Here is a 21,149-nt window from a genome sequence, read left to right on the forward strand (position 1 = left end):
GACTCCACACAGAAGGTGCTCCCACCGAGAATCGAATGGGAGAACCTCTTGCTGTGAGGCAACAATGCTACCGCTGCACCACCGCGACTTATACAGTGAAGTGCCATAAATACTGAGTTAACCAAACTCACTTATAAAATCACAAAACCAGCCCACCAAACAATCTCATTGGATAATACATCCTTCATTAATAAGGTTCATTCAAGCCTGGGGAGAACAAACCCCCCAACTTAATTATCCATTTCTTCTCTTTAACATTTAATATGGAGTGCCAACATGATTTCTCCCTACATTCACCCTTAATACAGTCTATAGTCGTAAATCTGAAGTTTGCCTGTGTATGTTTTAAAGTATGTTTGTAAAGTGCACTAGATTGCCTTTTATTTTTAATGTCACTGATATGCTCACCTATTTTGAATTTCAAAGGCGGTGACGTCTGCCCTATATAAAAGGCAGATCATGAACAGGTGGCCAAATAAATCACCCAAGGGGTACTGCAATTGGCAAAACACTCAATATTGTACACATTAGGTGTATTTTGGCTGGTGAATTTAGTGGTTTTAAAGACCCTATGACAGTGTGAGCAATGCCCATATGCAATATAACCCCTCAAATATCACCTGTAAGCGTTCTTTGAACATACACTTCCCTATTGTAACCCGTACCTTTTATAGTGAGAAAAAAGTGACCCTAAAGTGCGGCCCCTCCGAAATGAGAAAGAGCATCTGTCTCCTAAACAACTAGCAAGTCTCTCATCCCCCATCAAGATATTCACATGTCTATTGATCGCCCGCATAAAGGCATTGGTATTTCTACCAAAAGTTGTCACAAATCTGATAGGGGAATTGTTCTCCAAAGGTCTCTTGTGGTATTCCAATAGATTTAGGTCTATCCTGGATTCGTGGCCCAATTACATGCCACTATAATGTTACCAGATGGATAGCCCCTATCCTGAAAACGGGAAATGAGATCCTGTTTGTATTGATGATAGGTCTGGGTATCAGAGCAGATTCTTCGAACATGGAGGAATTGAGATTTGGGAATATTTCGAATCACTTGTTGTGGATGGAAACTACTGGCATGAAGGAGTGAATTATATTGTGGAAGTTTCCTATAGATTTAGGTATCTAAAGTGTTGTCTGGCTTATGACTAACCAGGACGTCCAAGAAAGTAATCTGGATTTTGTTGAAACTGACTTTGAACTCAATACCCCATTTATTTTCATTAAGATAGGTCACAAATTCCTCCAGGTAAGTGACATCAGATTTCCACACAAGCCAACAATCATTGAGGTAACGCCTCCAGATGTCTATTTCATCAATAAACAGATTGTGGTTGGAGTTGTAAATTAACTCCTCCTCTAAGTAGGCCATGAAAAGATCTGCATTTATGGGTGCGAAAGAAGCACCCATAGCTGTTCCCTGTATCTGCAAAAAGCATTGGTCTTGGAAGTGAAAAAACATTTTTAGTCAATATGTGTTCCGCTAGACTAACTAAGAAGGTGTTAAACCCAGGTCTATAAAGTTCCGATACATCCAGCCAATGTTGCAGGGCCATCAACCCAGCTCAATGTGGGACGTTAGTATAAAGAGACGTAACATCCTGGGTGCACAGAAGCCAATCAGCTTCCAACTGTGAATCAGATATGATCCTCAAAAATTGTGTTGTATCTTGGATACGTGACCTAACCAGGGCCAATAGTGGTTTCAAATAATAGGTCAAATATTCTGAAAGGGGTTCGGTAAGGGAGCCATTACCTGACACTATAGGTCTACCAGGTGGACAGACAGGGTCCTCATGTATCTTAGGTAAAAGATAAAGATGTTGTTTTTTTCGGTGTCTGAACTGTCAGTTGTGTCAAGTCCGAATTGGTAATGATACCCTCTTCCTTGGCTTCCCTTAAAAAAGCATCAATAGCCAATTTGAACCCCTTAGTAGGATCCAAGGGTATCCAAATGTAGTGCCTACAATCCTTAAGTTGTATATTGGCCTCTGCCTGGTAAGAGGCCCAATCTTGAACCACTACTGCCCTCCTTTATCTACTTGTGAGATCACAATATTCTTATTATTCCTGAGTTTATCAGTACAATGCATCTCATTACGGGTAATGTTATTGGAAAAAAGAAGAGTCATTATACTTGTTGAAATGGAGATCTTTGAGAACATTCTGTAAAAAAATAGAAACAGTAGATGACATGGGAGGCATAAAAGTAGATTTTTGAAATTTAAAGTCCACAGCTGTATTAGGCACACTATCTTCAAAAAATAATCTAAGATTTAACAGTCTACAAAAATCCATAGCATCTTTGGCAAACGAATGTTCAGGGATAAAAAAGCCTGGAACAAAATTTACACCTTTATTCAAAACATTAATTTCTGTTTCAGATAGGGCCACTGAAGATATATTGTGTACATTCATACAAGGAACTATTGTTGCTTCATCAACTTGAGTAGTCCCTCTAGACTGCTTATGGGATTTGTGCACCCGTGAGTCTTGGCCCTAAAGGGTGTCCCAAATTACTTCTTTTTGGTTCAGGTAACTCATCTGTGTGGTATGCATCCACCTCATTATTGGAGGAGGATTCTTCCCCCGAGGTGTAGCTTGGGGTATCCCTGTTCCTCTTCAAAATGAGTTTGAGTCTCTTTCTCTTGAACATCGGGGGTTTTCTATCAGGAAGATTAAACTTCACATTCTTAGGATAATCAAAGAGTTTACCTCTTTCATAATCCCCAAGGTCCCTGCTGAACTTCATTTTTTTGTCTTTAAGGGTCTGCTCCAGACCCAAAAGATCATTACTTAACTGATTCAAACAAGGTTTATAGCAAGGTAGGGATTCAAAAGCTGATGCTTCTGAACATATGGATTCCACTGTCTTGTTGGACTGTACGTTCGTAATATGCTGCTAGTGCATTAACAAAGCCCATAGAGGCATATTGCTGAACTTGTGCCCATTGTTCAGCTAATAAATTGTCCACATTATGAACTAGTGGTTGTAATTTAACCGTCAGTCCCCTGGGGGTAATCTGCTTGTGTTGATAGGCCTTGAAAAGTCTCAAGTGCAAACGTTGGTTCTAAGGTGTTTCATACATTTGGTAAGTTTAAAAAATATGCCATTGCTCTAAAGACCATAAGCTGGTACGTGACATTAATAGAAGCTGCTGGGGAGACATATTTGTCTCTCAGAGATTAGAACACCTTTGCAACAGACACCCACTTTGTCAAACAGAGCACCTCATTGGCCCTCTTCAAATGCAGTCTGGGCAATTGGATGGGTAACCATAAATTCACTCTGAGGGTTGCACCTTTGTCCCTCTTGGACACAGGCATTAGGTGCTGATCATGGAAATAAGGGTAGAACTTGGGTAGGCTTGTAAGGGCCCTAGGGCCATTAGCCTAGTACCTTCCTGTGATATAAGAAATGAAAGTGAAACCAGACCTACTTACAAGATAAAAAAATCGTAGTCGGCAGGATTCGAACCTGCGCGGGGAGACCCCAATGGATTTCTAGTCCATCGCCTTAACCACTCGGCCACGACTACTTGTTGGGTTTTTCAGTTAGAGCTTTAATTATGTTAGTATTTGTACTGAACATGTTGGTAGTCTAATAATATGGTGCTGAATTCCTGCAGTAGGGAGTTTTATACCATGTGCCTTTCAAGGGGAGCCATATTTTCATTATGTAATATTGTTTTTTGATTTAAGGTTGATATGCAAGAATACTTTTCATTGGATGTGTGTGGATTATTTTGTAACCACTTGAACTGCTAAGTTTGGTATGTACACTTCAGTAGCTCCATTCTTATCCAGTATGTTCCTTTATAAGTGTAAGTTGCTTGTGTGAAGAGGTTATCAATAGTTCTGAATAAATCTGAACTCATTTTTCAGTCTCTTCCAAATCTCTGGTCTAGAAATGATATTTCCTGTCATCTTAAAATTAAATAGGTTTGCATTTAATAGTTAGGTCTGACTGATTCTCTAGATGCACGGCGGGTCTTGACTCCATAGAGAAAGTGTGGAGAGTGGCTTTAAAGAACAGCAAGTTATATAAAACTTAAAAAAAAAAGTTTTTCATTTTATATATATATGTGTGTGTGTGTGTGTGTGTGTATATATGTATGGGTCTATTTCACATAATCAAACACCGAGATGTTCGACTTTCATATGGCCGAGACCATATGATCGAATATTTGAATGTTCGATAATGTGAAAAAAAAAACAAAAAAACTAAACAGTGCTAGCAGGGAGGCAAGTCCCCCTGCACCCCCGCTATTTCAATATACCAACTCCGAGATCGCACTACATTGCGGTAAAGGGAAATCTTCCCTTTCAGTGATCTATGGTATTGTGTGTGTGTGTGTGTATATATCTTGCAGTAGGTATGTCTCAGTATCACTGTTAGCGGGTGCTTTTTGTTTAATTTGTTATACTTCAAAATGACCTAATGGGTGTACAGTCCTAAAGAGATTTTGCTCTACAGTTAGGCTGTAATCTTCTGTTCACTCATTCACACCTTCATCATTGATCATGCTTACTTGTCTTAAAATCATTACTGTAGTTTAATTATTTTTTTACCCAAACATAAGAACAATGTGCTGATCGGTCTTCTTAAGCTCTGAATATCAAATAAGCATCCCATCTCACTCACTTTCTCATTTATTTCCAGTGTGCATTTTAGGGATTTTTTTAGCTTATCTTCTGCTTTACTTGTTAATTAGTGTAATAAAAAAAAAGTTGTTGGTTGAGACAGATAACCTGAAATCAATTTTCCATTGTCATTAGTCTTTGAACAGCAGCTCAATTTTCATTCTTTACCATATTAGTTAGAAATTACTGGCACCAATTGATTTTTTTCCCCAGTTTTAATGGTGTTTTAGATTTTTTTAGTATTTGCCACAAGACGGTTATTTCTGAACCATTCTGGATGTTGGTCTAATTCAGCTTAATACCATCCTGTACAATGTATAGGTTTAATAAGTGTTATCTCTCCTCTTTGTTGACTGGTGGTATAAAAGGTTTGACATCTACCTTGTATACTAGCAGTTCAGACACATTAGATCTTGGTTTAGGTCTTACTTGAAGTATGACATTTCTGGAATATACAAACTCAGTCCACACTTTATAAATCTCAAGTTACAGGTAGGGCTAGAACCTCCAGCCTCTTCGGGTCTTGAACATAGGTAAGTACTAGGTGGTCTATTTTAAGCCTGGGAGTTTCCCTTTTTGTGTTCAGTATAACCAATCCTATTTGGTTATAGAGTGCCCTTACCCATTCCATGGTTGATAATTTTATATTAGCCCTAATGAAAATAACTGGGATCATTCCATAGATAATTTGAGGAGACCCATGGATCGGATAAATACTTTATCCCACCCATGGGTCTCCTCAAACATTCCCTCCTCAGTTCAAACAAGCAAATAGGACTTCTTGTGAAGTCCTCCAAAGCAAACTACGAATCCAAATTGGCTTCCTCAACTAAGGACAGCCATAAGGTGTTCTTTAGTTACATCCGTAACCTAAAAGGAAAGGCCCAGATTTGTGCTGAACTGGTAGTTAATGACACAACATATACTGAGCCTGTGGACATAGCTAACCTGTTGGCCAACAGGTTCTGTGAAAACTTCACTCCCCATGACCCCGCCACATGTACCGCTTGACATCCCTACCATCTGTCCCTTACATTGTATCTCTAAAGAGCAGGTCGTAAACGTCCTCCTTAAGGCCAAAAATACAGCATCTATTGGACCTGATAACATCCCAGGCTGAGTCCTGCATGGGCTCCAGCAAGAATCAGCAACACCATCGGGTACCCTTTTCAATCATAGTCTAAGCACTGGCTTCATCCCAGCTGACTGGAAAACTACCACCATTATTCCCTTGCATAAAGATGGTGCTTCCACTGACCCCGGGAAGTATAGATGTATTAGCCTGAGTAGCCTTATCTGCAAGGCCATGGAGTGAATCATCATGGACTTTATCAACAAAGAACTAGGTAATCTCCAAACACTTGAGTGACTCAGTTTGGATTTGTCAAAGGGAGCTCATGCCTGTCAAACCTGGTGACAGTCACCAAGGCCCTGGACGAGGGGAAATCTGTGCATACAGCCTACCTGGGTTTAGCCAAGGCTTTTGACACTATCACCCGCGGTGGTGGTGCTGCGGTTGCATTGTCGCCTCACAGACGCTGTCCGGTTCAGTTCTCAGCTAGAGCGTCTTCTGCGTGGAGACATGCGTGAATGGGCGTACTTTCGTTGAAGGTTGTGCGTCAGGGCTGGTAACCCGGCACTTAAAAATCAATTACCAATCATTAGCGGACCCCTAACCGGGAAAAGCCAAAAGACACAACAACAACCAATCCAGGCATCATTGACAAACTCACCCAGCTAGGTATCAACCTTTATATCATTAGATGGGTGACTGGCTCAGTAATAGAACACATGTAGTCAGAATATGGGAAACCCACATCCAACAGCAGACCTGTAACCAGTGGTGCTCCACAGAGATGAGTCCAGGGACATCTACTTTTTGGAATCTATTTCACCGAAGTACAAGCAAAAAGTAAAGGTCTGTTGCTGACAAATTTTGCTTATGACTGCAGACTGGGAGCGGTTATAGAATCTACAAATAATGTCAGCATCCTACAAGAAGGTCTTAAACAGACAAATAATTGGTGACAAAGTCATGGCCTTAAACTCAATGCAAAAAAAAATGTATCATCATCCTTTTCGGTAAGAGCGATGTTCCTGCTAACTACCACATTAATAGCAACACCCTAAGTACACAGTCAGTGGTGAGAGACCTGGGCTCACAGGTTGACAGCAATCTTACCTTTGATCACCATGTCTCCACAGTGGTAAGAAGGGCATTTTAAATTGCTCATCTCATAACTAAGGGCATTGTCTCTAGAAAAAAAGAAGTTATAACCTCCCTGTAGTCTTCTCTCATCAGGCTAATAATGTAGTACAGTGTCCCTTTTGGTGTGTACCTTTCCAAGCATGTGCAGCAATTGGAGAACCACAAAGGTTCCTCACAAAGAAAATTCAAGATCTTCAGCATCTGTCCTCTGTGGATTGTCTAAAATCACTGTTACTTTGCTCTGTTTCATGCAGACTACTCAGAAGCGATCTTTGCCTTGCAAATAAGGCAATCTCCAACCCTGCTTTATTGGAAATGCTGCATATCTGCAAGTTAAATGGTCCATGGATTACTTGCTCTAAAGCAGAACAGAACAAACCCGCAAGTACGGCCGATGCAAAAGCTCCAGATATATAGCCGCAAAGTCAAAAATAAAGCCAGCACCACATGTGGTAAAGCAACATAAATTTAATGTGTAGAAATACACAGAAAATAAAACTAATAGCACATTAAGACAAAAGACAACTCCTAGGTGTAGGGAATAAACCCAAAACCACCTAAACTAAACTGGTTTCGGACAGAATGTCTTCTTCAGTTAGTTCTTTTTTCGGCTTTTCCCAGTTTGGGGTCGTCACAGCGGACGCGGTCCGCTAATGATTGGCAGTAGATTTTTTACGGGTACTGAGGTGCCAGCCCGACACCCAACCTTCAACGAAGGCACACCCATTCTACGCATGTCTTTCGAATGCCACTCAACCATGGGGAGGACATGCAGACTCCACACAGAAGGCGCTTCCGCCGAGAATCGAATGGGAGAACCTCTTGCTGTGAGGCAACACTGCTACCGCTGCACCACCGCGACTTATACAGTGAAGTGCCATAAATACTGAGTTAACCAAACTCACTTATAAAATCACAAAACCAGCCCACCAAACAATCTCATTGGATAATACATCCTTCATTAATAAGGTTCATTCAAGCCTGGGGAGAACAAACCCCCCAACTTAATTATCCATTTCTTCTCTTTAACATTTAATATGGAGTGCCAACATGATTTCTCCCTACATTCACCCTTAATACAGTCTATAGTCGTAAATCTGAAGTTTGCCTGTGTATGTTTTAAAGTATGTTTGTAAAGTGCATTAGATTGCCTTTTATTTTTAATGTCACTGATATGCTCACCTATTTTGAATTTCAAAGGCGGTGACGTCTGCCCTATATAAAAGGCAGATCATGAACAGGTGGCCAAATAAATCACCCAAGGGGTACTGCAATTGGCAAAACACTCAATATTGTACACATTAGGTGTATTTTGGCTGGTGGATTTAGTGGTTTTAAAGACCCTATGACAGTGTGAGCAATGCCCACATGCAATATAACCCCTCAAATATCACCTGTAAGCGTTCTTTGAACATACACTTCCCTATTGTAACCCGTATCTTTTATAGTGAGAAAAAAGTGACCCTAAAGTGCGGCCCCTCCGAAATGAGAAAGAGCATCTGTCTCCTAAACAACTAGCAAGTCTTTCATTCCCCATCAAGATATTCCAATGTCTATTGATCGCCCGCATAAAGGCATTGGTATTTCTACCAAAAGTTGTCACAAATCTGATAGGGGAATTGTTCTCCAAAGGTCTCTTGTGGTATTCCAATAGATTTAGGTCTATCCTGGATTCGTGGCCCAATTACATGCCACTATAATGTTACCAGATGGATAGCCCCTATCCTGAAAACGGGAAATGAGATCCTGTTTGTATTGATGATAGGTCTGGGTATCAGAGCAGATTCTTCGAACATGGAGGAATTGAGATTTGGGAATATTTCGAATCACATGTTGTGGATGGAAACTACTGGCATGAAGGAGTGAATTATATTGTGGAAGTTTCCTATAGATTTGGGTATCTAAAGTGTTGTCTGGCTTACGACTAACCAGGACGTCCAAGAAAGTAATCTGGATTTTGTTGAAACTGACTTTGAACTCAATACCCCATTTATTTTCATTAAGATAGGTCACAAATTCCTCCAGATAAGTGACATCAGATTTCCACACAAGCCAACAATCATCGAGGTAACGCCTCCAGATGTCTATTTCATCAATAAACAGATTGTGGTTGGAGTTGTAAATTAACTCCTCCTCTAAGTAGGCCATGAATAGATCTGCATTTATGGGTGCAAAAGAAGCACCCATAGCTGTTCCCTGTATCTGCAAAAAGCATTGGTCTTGGAAGTGAAAAAACATTTTTAGTCAATACGTGTTCCGCTAGACTAACTAAGAAGGTGTTAAACCCAGGTCTATAAAGTTCCGATTCATCCAGCCAATGTTGCAGGGCCATCAACCCAGCTCAATGTGGGACGTTAGTATAAAGGGACGTAACATCCAGGGTGCACAGAAGCCAATCAGCTTCCAACTGTGAATCAGATATGATCCTCAAAAATTGTGTTGTATCTTGGATACGTTACCTAACCAGGGCCAATAGTGGTTTCAAATAATAGGTCAAATATTCTGAAAGGGGTTCGGTAAGGGAGCCATTACCTGACACTATAGGTCTACCAGGTGGACAGACAGGGTCCTCATGTATCTTAGGTAAAAGATAAAGATGTTGTTTTTTTCGGTGTCTGAACTGTCAGTTGTGTCAAGTCCGAATTGGTAATGATACCCTCTTCCTTGGCTTCCCTTAAAAAAGCATCAATAGCCAATTTGAACCCCGTAGTAGGATCCAAGGGTATCCAAATGTAGTGCCTACAATCCTTAAGTTGTATATTGGCCTCTGCCTGGTAAGAGGCCCAATCTTGAACCACTACTGCCCCTCCTTTATCTACTTGTGAGATCACAATATTCTTATTATTCCTGTGTTTATCAGTACAATGCATCTCATTACGGGTAATGTTATTGGAAAAAGAAGAGTCATTATACTTGTTGAAATGGAGATCTTTGAGAACATCCTGTAAAAAAATAGAAACAGTAGATGACATGGGAGGCATAAAAGTAGATTTTTGAAATTTAAAGTCCACAGCTGTATTAGGCACACTATCTTCAAAAAATAATCTAAGATTTAACAGTCTACAAAAATCCATAGCATCTTTGGCAAATGAATGTTCAGGGACAAAAAAGCCTGGAACAAAATTTACACCTTTATTCAAAACATTAATTTCTGTTTCAGATAGGGCCACTGAAGATATATTGTGTACATTCATACAAGGAACTATTGTTGCTTCATCAACTTGAGTAGTCCCTCTAGACTGCTTACGGAATTTGTGCCCCCGTGAGTCTTGGCCCTAAAGGGTGTCCCAGATTACTTCTTTTTGGATCCGGTAACTCATCTGTGTGGTATGCATCCACCTCTGTATTGGAGGAGGATTCTTCCCCCGAGGTGTAGCTTGGGGTATCCCTGTTCCTCTTCAAAATGAGTTTGAGTCTCTTTCTCTTGAACATCGGGGGTTTTCTATCAGGAAGATTAAACTTCACATTCTTGAGATAATCAAAGAGTTTACCTCTTTCATAATCCCCAAGGTCCCTGATGAACTTCATTTTTTTTGTCTTTAAGGGTCTGCTCCAGACCCAAAAGATCATTACTTAACTGATTCAAACAAGGTTTATAGCAAGGTAGGGATTCAAAAGCTGATGCTTCTGAACATATGGATTCCACTGTCTTGTTGGACTGTACGTTCGTAATATGCTGCTAGTGCATTAACAAAGCCCATAGAGGCATATTGCTGAACTTGTGCCCATTGTTCAGCTAATAAATTATCCACATTATGAACTAGTGGTTGTAATTTAACCGTCAGTCCCCTGGGGGTAATCTGCTTGTGTTGATAGGCCTTGAAAAGTCTCAAGTGCAAACGTTGGTTCTAAGGTGTTTCATACATTTGGTAAGTTTAAAAAATATGCCATTGCTCTAAAGACCATAAGCTGGTACGTGACATTAATAGAAGCTGCTGGGGAGACATATTTGTCTCTCAGAGATTAGAACACCTTTGCAACAGACTCCCACTTTGTCAAACAGAGCACCTCATTGGCCCTCTTCAAATGCAGTCTGGGCAATTGGATGGGTAACCATAAATTCACTCTGAGGGTTGCACCTTTGTCCCTCTTGGACACAGGCATTAGGTGCTGATCATGGAAATAAGGGTAGAACTTGGGTAGGCTTGTAAGGGCCCTAGGGCCATTAGCCTAGTACCTTCCTGTGATATAAGAAATGAAAGTGAAACCAGACCTACTTACAAGATAAAAAAATCGTAGTCGGCAGGATTCGAACCTGCGCGGGGAGACCCCAATGGATTTCTAGTCCATCGCCTTAACCACTCGGCCACGACTACCTTGTTGGGTTTTTCAGTTAGAGCTTTAATTATGTTAGTATTTGTACTGAACATGTTGGTAGTCTAATAATATGGTGCTGAATTCCTGCAGTAGGGAGTTTTATACCATGTGCCTTTCAAGGGGCGCCATATTTTCATTATGTAATATTGTTTTTTGATTTAAGTTTGATATGCAAGAATACGTTTCATTGGATGTATGTGGATTATTTTGTAACCACTTGAACTGCTACGTTAGGCATGTACACTTCAGTAGCTCCATTCTTATCCAGTATGTTCCTTTATAAGTGTAAGTTGCTTGTGTGAAGAGGTTATCAATAGTTCTGAATAAATCTGAACTCATTTTTCAGTCTCTACCAAATCGCTGGTCTAGAAATATCTCCTGTCATCTTAAAATTAAATTAGGTTTGCATTTAATAATTAGATCTGACTTGTTCTCTAGATGCACAGCGGATCCTGACTCCATAGAGAAAGTGTGGGAAGTGGCTTTAAAGAACAGCAACTTATATAAACTAAAAAAAATGTCCCTTATATATATGTGTCTCGCAGTAGGGATGTCTCATTATCACTGGTAGCGGGTGGTATTTGTTTAATTTTTTTATACCTCAGAATGACCTAATATGTCTACAGTCCTGAAGAGATTTTGCTCTACAGTTAGGCTATAATCTTCTTTTGACTTGTTCACACCTTCAGTATCGATAGTGCTTACTAGTCTTACAAATCATTGCTGTAGTTTAACTATTTTATTACCTGAATTTAAGAACAATGTGCTGATTGGTCTTGTTAAGCTCTGTATATCAAATAAGCGTCCCTTCTCTCCCTCTCTCATTTATTTCCAGTGTTCCTTTTAGGGATTTTTAGCATATCTTATGCTTTACTTGTTAAGTAATGTAATTAAAAAAAGTTGGGGGGGGGGTCGAGACAGATGTTGGGAAATCTAATTTCCATTGTCATTAGTGTTTGTATAGCAGCTCCGTTTTCATTCTTTGCCATACTAGTCAGAAATTACTGGCACCAATTGATTTTTTTTCCAGTTTTAATGGTGTTTTAGATTTTTTAGTATTTGCCAGAAGATGGTTATTTTTGAACCATTCTGGATGTTGGTCAAATGCAGCTTAATACCATCCTGTACAATGTATAGGTTTAATAAGTGTTATCCCTCCTGTTTGTCGACAGGTGGTATAAAAGGTTTGACAAGTACCTTATATACTAGCAGTTCAGACACATTAGATCTTGGTTTAAGTCTCACCTTAAGTATGACATTTTGGGAATATACAAACTCAGTCCACATTATATAAATGTCAAGTGACAGGTAGGGCTAGAACCTCCAGCCTGTGTGGGTCTTGAGCATAGGGTAAGTACTAGGTGGTCCTTTTTAGCCTGGCAGCTTCCCTTTTTGTGCTCAATGTAACCAATCCCACTTGGTTATAGAGTGGCCTTACCCTTTCCATGGTCGATAATTATGTATTAGCCCTAATGAAAATAACTGGGATCATGCCATAAATAATTTGAAGGGACCCATGGATGGGATAAATGCTTTATCCCATCCATGGGTCTCCTTAAACACTCCCTCCTCGGTTCAAACAAGCAAATGGGACTTTTTTGTGAAGTCCTCCAATGCAAGCTACGAATCCAAATTAGATTCCTCAACTAAGGACAACCATAAGGCAAACCCAGATTTGTGCCGAACTGGTAGTTAATAATACCACATATACTGAGCCTGTGGACATAGCTAACCTGCTGACCAACAGGTTCTTTGAAAAGTTCACTCCCCATCTTTGCCACACGTACCACATGAAATCCCTGCCACCTGTCCCTTACCTTGCATCTCTAAAGAGCAGGTTGTAAACGCCCTCTCTAAGGCCAAAAAACACAGCATCTATTAGGCCTGATAACATAACATCCCAGGCTGTGTCCCACATGGGCTCCAACAAGAATTACTAACACCATTGGGTACACTTTTCAGTCATAGTCTAAGAACTGGCTTCATCCCAGCTGAATGGAAAATGACCACCGTTATTCCCTTGCACAAAGGTGGTGCTTCCACTGACCCCAGGAACTATAGGCCTATTAGCCTGACTAATGTTATCTGCAAGGCCCTGCAGCGAATCATCATGGACCTTATCAACAAAGATATAGGTAATCTCCAAACACTTGACTGTACTCAGTTTGGATTTGTCAAAGGGAGATCATGCCTGTTAAACCTGGTGGATTTATTTGAGACAGACATTCAACAAGGCCCTGGATGAGGAGAAATCTGTGCATACAACCTACCTAGACTTAGTCAAGGCTTTTGACACTATCCCCCACTCAGTTATCATTGATAAACTCACCCATCATTATATCGTTAGATGGGTCACTAACTGTCTCACTAATAGAACACATTTAGTCAAACTAAGGGATTCCACGTCCAACAGTAGACCTTTAACCAGTGGTGTTCCACAGGGATGAGCCCTGGGACATCTACTTTTTGGAATTTATTTTACAGAAGTACAAGCATAAACTAAAGGTCTGTGGCTGACAAAATGACTGCAAACTGGGAGTGATCATAGTATCTCCAAATGATGTCAGAATCCTACAAGAAGGTCTTACACAAACATATGATTGGTGCCAAAGTCATGGCCTTAAACTCAATGCAAAAAAATATATTATTATCCCTTTCCGTAAGAGCGATGTTCCTTCTAACCACCAGATCAGTAGCAAATCCCTAAGTATGCAGTCAGTGGTAAGAGACCTGAGTACACAGGTCGACAGCAGTCTTACCTTTGATCACCATGTCTCCACAGTGGTAAGAAGGCCATTCTGTAGTGCTTATCTCATAAGGAAGGGAATTTCTTCCATAAAAAAAAAAGTTATAACGTCCCTGTACTCTTCCCTCATCGGGCTAATAATGGAGTACAGTGTCCCATTTGGTATGTACCTTTCCAAACAGTTGCAGCAATTGGAGAAACCACAAAGGTTCCTCACAAAGCAAATTCAAGATCTTCAGCATCTGTCCTATATGGATCGTCTGAAGTGACTGTCACTTTACTCTGTTTCATACAGACTACTCAGAGGTGATCTTTGACCCTGCTTTATTGGAAATGATGGTCTACCCACCAACTCTCCCAAGAAACTATAATTTTAGGTGATTTCAATATTGACTGGCAATCCTGTTCTGGCAACCATCCAACCCATCCTGTAAACCTTCATGGCTTCACCCAACTAGTCCAGTCGCAACCAGGATAAATAAAAACTCAAGCAAGCACACTACCCTGGACTGGATACTAGTCAGTAAGAGCCCCCAGTCATATATAACAGGCTGCTTATCAGATAGCCTCAGTGATCACTCCCCAACATTCCTACTCAAAAAATACCTATACCAAGCTAAACCTGTCATCTACTGTCAAATACGTAAAAAACTAAACTTTAACCCACTCACATTCATCTCATCCCTCAAAGAATGCAACTGACATCCTCTAAAGTACCTCAGTCTTGATGACGCAGTTGAATTTTTTAATACTACCTTCCTGAGCATCCTTAATTACCATGCTCCCATAAGACTTTCCAGAATCAAAGCACAACCTTCCCCATGGCTACAGAAAACCACTAAGACAGAAATGAAAAACAGGGATAAAGCCTGGGAGCACTGGCGCAAAACCAAAACCCCCTCAACTAGACAGAAATTCCTAGAACTACGCAATAGAGTCAAAAAGCTAATAAAACAGGACAAATTACAATACTACCAGTCTGCCCTAGATTCCTCCCAACACAGCCCCAAACAATTCTGGTCCTCCATAAACTCCATCCTCCACCCAGGTAAAGTCAGTACCCCTCCTCCTAACATCCCTCACTCCTCAGAAAATATTGCTACCTCATTCAACACACGCTTCACACAAACCATACTATCACTAGCTAAGCAACACAACCCCCCCCTCCAAACCCACAACTTCAACTAGTAATCTCCCCACTGCCTTCTCTTTTTCTCCTGTATCTACCTCCAACATAAAAAAACTCTTAACTAAACTTAAGCCCACCAGATTAGCAGCAGACAGCCTCCCAAGTGAATACCTACAAATCGCAGGTGATGCTCTGGCCTACCCAGTATCCATCTTGATTAACCGATCTCTGTCATAAAGTTACGTTCCCACACTGTGGAAAGTATCACATATAATTCCCCTCCACAAAGGTGAACCCTCCACAGAACTAACCAGTTACCGCCCCATAGCTATTCTCTCTCCACTCTCCAAAATACTAGAGAGATGCATACACTCTCAGGTCTCAGACTACCTCCTTACTAACAACCTCCATTCCAGTACTCAGCATGGTTTCCGACCAAACCATAGCACCATCACTGCCTTACTCTCCTTTACTAACACTATCCTTCAGCATAAAAACAATGGCTATCTCTCCTCTGCTACTTTCCTAGACCTATCTAAAGCATTTGACATGGTCCCACACAAACAACTTATCTCTGTCCTCAATAACCTATCCTTCTCACAGTCAGTCACCAACTGGTTTCAGAGTTACCTGTCTGACCACCAACAATCTGTTGTATGGCAGAATGACATATCTCCCCAACTACCTGTCTCCATAGGGGTTCCCCAAGGATCTATCCTTGGACCCCTACTCTTCTCTGTTTTCACCAATAATCTAGCCTCTGCCACCAAACATGGCACACTCATACAATACGCAGATGACTCAACCATCATCTGCTCAGCGCAGTCCCTACCCAAACTGCAAAACGTCACACAGGAAGCCTTTTCCTCTGTTGAAACTTGGTTATCCGATGCCCAATTAATACTCAACCCAAACAAAACTAAACTACTCATCTTCCAACCCACCAAACATACTCAAAACAACTCTCACTTTAACATTACAGCAAAAGACAACACGACTATATACCCAACTGAACACACCAAATTGCTAGGAGTGGAAATAGACAATAAACTAAAATTTGACATTCACATATCCATGACCATAAAAAAAGTCCACAAAAAACTAGGAGCGTTAGCAGCAAAGATTTCAATAGCAAATTCCCACCTTATCTCCACCCTACTTTATGCCTCTCCAATATATACCAACCTAAGGCAATGCAATCTTAACAAGCTAGAGACCTGCTACAACAAAATCGCCAAATTCGCCACAGGGGCATCCTACAGTAGTCACTATTGTCTCTCACTTGCTGAACTGGGCTGGCTTCAACTCCCTCACCTCCTTCAATGGTATCAACTCTCACTTGCCCTCAAACTAGTAAACCATCCACTAAATGTCCCATCCCTCCAGAATCTACTCCAACCCTATCGCACCACTAGACCACTAAGATCCAGCAACAAAAATCACTTGCAGATCACTAAAGCCAATAATTCTGCTGGTAAAGCACTATTCTCTTGCACCATAGCCAAGTTATGGAACTCCCTCCCACCCACAATTACCTCCATACCATCATGCACCCACTTCAAAACTTTACTAAAAGCGCACCTAAAAACATGCTGGCTATGCCCTTGCAACTCCCACTCTTAATATCACCCACCCCATCCAAACACTACCTTTCTTTCCACTCCACTAACTACCTTGATTATAGCAAGCTCAGATACTCATAAGCCAGTACTTATTATACAGCAGGAACTTCTTCTTGTAACATTTGTTAATGTCTGTTATGTACTTCACAGATAAAGATTCTAGTTGTCTACTGATGTACTATGTTCTTCATCTGTAAATATGTTGTAAGTAATTGCTATGTAAATTGTTAATCGCTATGTAATCCAATGTAACTACTGTCTGTTTATTTTAACTGTGGAGCTTTTCTCCCCGGGCCTCCGCTGAAAATGGACCTACGTCCAGTCGGACACTCCCGGTCAACAAATATAAATAAATAATAAATGCTGCTTGTCCGCAAGTCAAATGATCCATGGATTACTCACTCTAAAGACCTTAAGCTGGTATGTGACATTAATAGAAGCTGCTGGAGAGACAGATTTGATTCCAGAGTTTACAACATTTTTGGAACAGACTTCCACTTCATGTCAGACAGAGAACCTCAGTCCCCTCTTCATTTGTAGTCTGGGCAATTGGCTGGGAAACCATAAATTCATCCCGGGGGTTCCTCCTTTGCACCTCTTGGACACAGGCATTAGGTGCTGATCATGGAAATAAGGGTAGAACTTGGGTAGGCTTGTAAGGGCTCTATGGCAATTAGCCTAGTAACTTACTGTGATATAAGAAATGAAAGTGAAACCAGACCTACTTACAAGATAAAAAAATCGTAGTTAGCAAGATTCGAACCTGCGCAGGGAGACCCCAATGGATTTGTAGTCCATCGCCTTAACCACTTAGCCACGACTACCTTTTTGGGGTTTTTTTTCAGTTAGAGCTTTAATTATGTTAGTATTTGTACTGAACATGTTGGTAGTCTAATAATATGGTGCTGAATTCTGCTGTAGGGAGTTTTATACCATGTCCTTTCAAGGGGAGTTTTATTTTCATTATGTACTACTGTTTTTTTTTTTTTTAGTTTAAGGTTGATATGTCACAGTACTTTTCTTCGGATGTTTACTTTTGCGGTGTTGGTGCTGCGGTAGCGTTGTCGCCTCACAGTTAGACATTGCCCGTTCGATTCTCAGTCAGAGAGTCTTCTGTGTGGCGACATGCGTGAACGGGTGTTCCTTCGTTGAAGGTTGTGCGTTAGGCCAGGCAAGCCAGCACGTAAAACTCTACTGCCAATCATTAGCGGACCGGAGTTCCGCTGTGGCGACCCCTAACCGGGAAAAGCCGAAAGACACAAACAAACTTTTCTTCGGATGTTTGTGAGTTATTTTGTAACCACTTGAACTGCTGACCTAGGTATGTACACTTCAGCAGCTCCATTCATATCCAGTATGTTCCTTTAGAAGTATAAGTTGCTTGTGTGAAGAGTATCGATGGTCCTGAATAAATATAGACTAATTTTTCAGTCTCTTCCTAATCTCTGGCCTAGAAATGATATTTCCTGTCATCTTAAAATTAAATTAGGTTTGCATTTAATAGTTAGGTCTGACTAATCCTCCAGATGCACGACGGGTCTGGACTCCATAGAGAAAGTGTGGAAAGTGGCTTTAAAGAACATCAACTTATATAAACTAAAAAAAGTTTTTCATTTTATATATGTATGTACATGTACGTCTTGCAGTAGGTATGTCTTAGTATCATTGTTAGTGGGTGCTAGTTGTTTAATTTGTTATACCTCAAAATGACCTAATAGGTCTACAGTCCTGAAGAGATTTAACTCTACAGTTAGGTTGTAGTCTTCTGTTCACTCATTCACAGCTTTAGCATTGATCGTGCTTAGTAGTCTTACAAATCATTACTGAAGTTTAACTAGTTTTTTTTTTACCTGAATTTAAGAACAGTGTGGTGATTGGTCTTCTTAAGCTCTGAAGATGAAGTAAGCTTCCCTTCTCTCTCACTTTCTCATTTATTTCCACTGTCCCTTTTAGGCATTTTTTAGCTTATCTTCTGCTTTACTTGTTAATTAGTGTAATTAAAAGAAGTTTGGGGTTGAGACAGATATTCGGAAATCAATTTTCCGTTGTCATTAGTGTTTGAACAGATGTTATTCGGCTCCGACTCGGCCAAACTTTTCTAGCTCGAAGTCTTCTATTGGCTGGGCTAAGCAGATATCCCATGCTGCACTGCTCCATATCCCCAGATCTCGTTTGCCGCTCGTGTAGCTCAGACGTGGTCTCGCTCTTGGCTGTGGCTAAGTACCCGTTTTTCTTGTTATTCTGAGAAAACTTGTTATAAACAAAAAGCTATTTTAATAGCTATTTCTAATTGGTGTTGTGTTGGTATTTCTGTAGTGTGATTTTGGTTGTGGTATCCCGCTAACTGTTCTGTCAGGCTAGGCCCGTTTCAGTTAGAGGACCTAGTCTTCCCCTCTTGTCCTTTATTGTTTCGTTTCTAAAACCGTTTGAGTTAGAGGTTTTAGTGTCTGTTTCCCTTTTGTGTACGTGGTAAATAAACCGTTTTAGTTAGAGGTTTTTAGCCCTAGTCGTCTCAGTGTGTGTCCCTTCTGAGGATTGTGTGTGTGCTGTGTTGTGTAAAAAAACTTGTTCCCGCGTTTGTGGTGTTTTGCGTGTTTGTGTCGTTTTTCCTGTCTGACAGTGACTTGTTCATTGTTGGGGTTTTTGTGATTACTTGTTAAAATATGTCTAAAGATTCCAAGGAGCAAAAACCTTCGGGTTTTAAAAAGTGCTCTAAGTGTGGTTACAAAATGTCCATCACCGATAGACATTCTGTTTGCGTTTATTGCCTGGGAGCAATCCATCTGCAGGAGTCCTGCAGCTTCTGCCATGTTTTAGTTCCAGGGTGCTACAAGAAAGAAAGAATAAGCTAATTCTTAAGGGACTCCTGAAACCCTCGTTCGAAGAGGCCATGGATTCTGCTTCCAGTTCTAAATCTAAATCCTCAAAGTCAAAAAAGCGATCTCCGGCTCCTTCAGTTTCCTCGGAGCCACCGGAGAAAGTCACAAAACTTGCTTCGACCTCCTCGGCTCCACTGTCATTGGGGCCGCAGGAAGTGTCGGTGTTGATGGAACCGGCATCGGCTCCAATTATTTTGGAACCCCTTCGGAGCCGATCGCCCAGTCTTAGACGAGTGTCACCTGAGAGGAGATCTCTATCTCCCTCTCTGTTCTCTAAATCCTCCAGGACTCTTTCAGATGTGGATGTCGATAGGGTGGTGCAGAGGCTCCTCCAGTCACCGGTTTTGGCAAAATTGTTTTCGGCTCCGTCCCAGTCAGCTCTGGAGCCTGTCTCGATACCTTCTTCGATCATTCCTCTTCCGAGCGCATCTCTGTCTTCGGAGCCAGAATGTTCCGCTCCATGTGATGTTCCTAGGTCGGTTCTGATGGCCTCTCCGGGCATATCTGTACCGACATCGGCTCCGACCCCGTCGGCGCCGTCCACGGGGTTCCAGACTCGGGATTCTTCAGTCGGGCCCGAGGGGGACACCTCAGGACATATTTCGGTTCCTAGTCTCCCGCTCGGTGCCTCGGCTCAAGGAACCCCAACTCCTGTCATGGTCTCGGAGGCTGGCCGGTCCTCGGACTCGGGGGGGGGGCTGCCTTTGAGACCATGCAGACTGTGCTGGCCAGATCATCAGCTACATCATGCGGGTCGATCATTCTGTCCCCTACCACTCCGGTGAGAGCCTCTGATCACCTCCTATCTGTAGACAGTGGAGCCCCAAGGCCTAGGGATACCCCCACGAGTGGTCCCCAAGTTTCTGAGGGCCCTTCAGAGTTCTTGCCTGTGGAGCCCCCTAGAAAGAAAACGTGCAAGAGGAAGCACATAGACTCCCAGGATGAATCTCTCACCTCAGATACTGACCTCGAGGAATTGGAGGGTCCCCCAAGTCATCCTCTGATGATGTTTCGTTCTCCGACATCCTGGAGATATTGAAACAGAGGTGACTGGCCGTGCAAAGCCCCCTCCGAGGAGGAGTCGGTCTTCCTGAAGGCCTTTGGTGCTCAGCCTTCTGCCTCCTGGGTGTCCCCACCCTTCGACGAGCTCCTGGATTTAATTTGTCGGAGGGTGTGGGAGAACCCTGATTCTGTGGAACCCGTTCCTAGGTGACCCAATAAGTTTCTTTCTGCTCCCCCGGGTAAGGAGTTTTTGTCCAAAGGAGTCCCTGTGGATGCCATGGTGGTGGCAGCGGCCACTCAGAAGGAAGTAGCAGAGACTTCTTCCTCCATCCATCCTCCTAACAAGGAGTCTAGGACCATGGACCGGTACGGGAAGCGTACCCTCTCGTCAGCAACCTTTACCTTATGGTCGCTGAACTACCTGTCTCATTTTCCTCGGCTCCAGAGAGATCTCCACAAGGAGTTAGGAGATACTCTTGCGGGTAACGTTCCTGAGGCGGTGGCCGAGACGATAAACGCCCAGGTGTCTACTCTCAGTTCCATCGTTAACTCCTCCATGCGGCTCATTTCATATGTAGCCGAGGGAGCGAGTAGGGCAG

General features: G+C 41.7%; 3 non-coding genes across 3 annotated transcripts; all 3 read right to left on the minus strand.

The window, feature by feature from the left end:
* Positions 1-3,459: 3,459 nt before the first annotated feature.
* On the minus strand, positions 3,460-3,541 carry TRNAS-AGA. The gene has a single exon. It is a non-coding gene; the product is annotated as a tRNA-Ser (tRNA).
* A 7,548-nt stretch (positions 3,542-11,089) lies between these two features.
* TRNAS-AGA lies at positions 11,090-11,171 on the minus strand. Its single transcript has one exon. It is a non-coding gene; the product is annotated as a tRNA-Ser (tRNA).
* Positions 11,172-17,411: 6,240 nt separating this feature from the next.
* On the minus strand, positions 17,412-17,493 carry TRNAC-ACA. The gene has a single exon. It is a non-coding gene; the product is annotated as a tRNA-Cys (tRNA).
* Positions 17,494-21,149: the final 3,656 nt, after the last annotated feature.

This window comes from Protopterus annectens, chromosome 16.part0, assembly GCF_019279795.1.
Source record: "Protopterus annectens isolate FY-2018-M chromosome 16.part0, PAN1.0, whole genome shotgun sequence".
NCBI classification, from domain to species: Eukaryota; Metazoa; Chordata; order Ceratodontiformes; family Protopteridae; genus Protopterus; species Protopterus annectens.